At 38.2% G+C, this 2,850-nt stretch overlaps 1 pseudogene; it reads left to right on the top strand.

Annotated features, from left to right (window-relative positions):
* The first annotated feature begins 481 nt into the window (after positions 1–481).
* Positions 482–2,319, top strand: LOC138174806 (importin subunit alpha-1 pseudogene; annotated as a pseudogene).
* Positions 2,320–2,850: the final 531 nt, after the last annotated feature.

A 2,850-nucleotide genomic window follows, 5' to 3' on the forward strand; every position in this document is an offset into this window, starting at 1 on the left:
TATATCATATGTAGACACATAAATATCCCTGTATGTATACACATGCACACACATATATACAACATATGCATATGCATGTATGAATATATGTGTATGTATGTGTATTTTTTCCCTTGACCTCAATGGCCTTCATTCAAATACATGACCATAGGGTTAGAGAAAAGATGAATGGGAAGTTAAGTGGCAACCACCATACCCTGATCATTTCATGGATAAGGGAACTGAAGGCTCAGAGTCACAGAGGTAATGACATTAACTGAAATGTATATAGTACTTTATGATTTATCTCATTTTATCTCAAGCAGCTGAGCCATAGTAGAGATGTTATTGATTCAATTTTGTAAAATAGGACTGAGGCTTTCACAATGAATCTTAATCTTATTATTTCATCTAATAATTTTCCCCTTAAGAGGATAGCATCGAGCTTCCCCTATGGGGCCTGCAGATCTCCCACAACTTCCCTCCTTGCTTTTTTCTCCCAGTGTTGAACACAACCATGTCTACCAATGAAAATGCTAATTCACAAGCTCCCCGGCTTAATAGGTTTTAGAGCAGGACGGCACTGAAATGAGGCGCCGGCATATTGAAGTGAATGTAGAACTGAGGAAAGCTAAAAAAGATGACCAGATGCTGAAAAGAAGAACCATCAGCACTTTTCCTGATGATGCTACTTGTCCACTGCAGGAAAACCAGAAGTAACCAGGGCTCTGCACTTTGGTCTGTTGAAGATATTGTCAAAGGTATAAATAGTAATAATCTGGAGGTTCAACTTCAGGCTACCCAAGCTGCTAGGAAACTCATTTCTAGGGAAAAACAGCCTCCCATAGACCAAATAATTGAGGCTGGAATGATTCCAAAGCTTGTAGGCTTCTTGGGCAGGACAGACTGTAATCCTATTCAGTTTGAATCTGCTTGGGTACTTACTAACATTGCTTCTGGAACATCAGACCAAACCAAGGCTGTGGTAGATGGAGGGGCTATACCTGCGTTCATTGCCTTGTTGGCCTCTCCCCAGGCTTACATCAGTGAACAGGTAATGTGGACTCTGGGAAACATTGCAGGTGATGGTTCAGCCTACAGAGATTTGGTTATCAAGTATGGTGCAATAAACCCTCTTTTAGCCCTGCTTGCAGTTCCTGATATATCATCATTAGCTTGTAGTTACTTAAGAAATCTTACCTGGACACTTTCAAATCTTTGTCATAACAAGAATCCTGCTTCCCCAATAGAAGCTATTGAGCAAATTCTTCCTACATTAGTTCGTCTTTTGCATCATGATGATCCAGAAGTTCTGGCAGATACCTGTTGGGTCATTTCCTATCTCACAGATGGCTCAAATGACAGGATTGAAGTGGTTGTGAAAACTGGAGTTGTCCCACAGCTAGTGAAACTTCTAGGATCTGGTGAATTGTCCATAGTGACTCCTTCCTTACAGGCTATAGGAAACATTGTCCCTGGGACAGATGAACAAACTCATATTGTAATAGATTCAGGAGCACTTGATGTCTTTCCTAGCCTGCTTACTCACCCCAAAACCAATATCCAGAAGGAGGCTGCATGGACCAGCCTGGCCATCAGGACCAAATACGGCAAGTTGTGAATCATGGACTAGTTCCATACTTGGTTGGAATTCTGTCAAAGGGAGACTTTAAGTCATAGAAAGAAGCTGCATGGGCTAACACAAACTATACAAGTGGTGGAAAAATTGAGCAGATTGTGTATCTTGTCCAAAATGGAATTCTGGAACCTTTAATCAACCTCTTGTCGGCTAAAGACAGCAAAATTGTACTGGTTATTTTGGATGCAATTTCAAATATTTTTCTGTCTGCCAAAAAACTAAATGAAACTGAAAAACAGTGTATCCTAATTGCAGAATGTGGAGGACTAGACAGAATTGAAGCACTTCAATCACATGAAAATGAAATGGTATATAAGGCTTCCTCAAGCTTAATTGAAAAGTGTTTCTCTGCAGAGGAAGAAGATCAAAATATTGTCCCAGAATCAACCTCTGATGGCTATACCTTCCAGATTCAAGATGGCATGCCTGGGACCTTTAACTTTTAGATTTTACAGTCAAACCTTCAAGTCTTGTATGCCTTGTTCTCGGTATAATTTTGTCTTACTGTCTCTCCATTTTAAGATCTTTTTTTAAATGTGACTTTTAATATAGCACTAATGCATACTTGAACAGTTTGAACTGTGTACATACTGTATGAAACTTCTATCCTCAATAGGGTTCTTATTTCTATGTGGAATTTCCTGTTTTGCAGTGTCCTGTAAATAAAAACTTAATTCCACACTTGGCCTTAAAAAAAAAAAGGATAGCATGCCTATATTATAATTTGACCACAAATGTAAGTTAAAAGTATAGGATGTTCATACTTGTATTTTATTATAGTAACTCAAAAATGTTTCAGTATCAATCTGTTATGTAATAAATTTAGCATTATACTTACAAAGCTTCTTAATTATAGAGATTTCCTATATAAGGAAAAAGAGGGAAAATGTTATAACAAGATCATATATCATAACAGAGGGGCAAAACTTTCTTAGTTCTGTTTGATTCTAGGCATGAGTCATAACTGACAACCAATAATGTAGTCATAGGGTCTTAAAAGCAAGGCTCTGGATTAACCAGGTGGGAATTTTCCTTTTCAAAAATAAAATAGTAAAATGAGGAACTAGAATCAGGAGTATTCTACCTAGCTTGAGTCTGTGGACCTTCCCAGAACTTTTCCCATGCACAGATATTCACCTTTAGCAGTTCCCAGACTATGGGACATGCCATTTTCTCCTATTGGCTTCATGACAATTCAGACAATTATCCCTGTAATCTAAGCTCAAAACAAA

This window comes from Petaurus breviceps, unplaced genomic scaffold (genome assembly GCF_028583685.1).
Source record: "Petaurus breviceps papuanus isolate PSGF00001 unplaced genomic scaffold, PetGlider_PUasm1.0 76, whole genome shotgun sequence".
NCBI classification, from domain to species: Eukaryota; Metazoa; Chordata; class Mammalia; order Diprotodontia; family Petauridae; genus Petaurus; species Petaurus breviceps.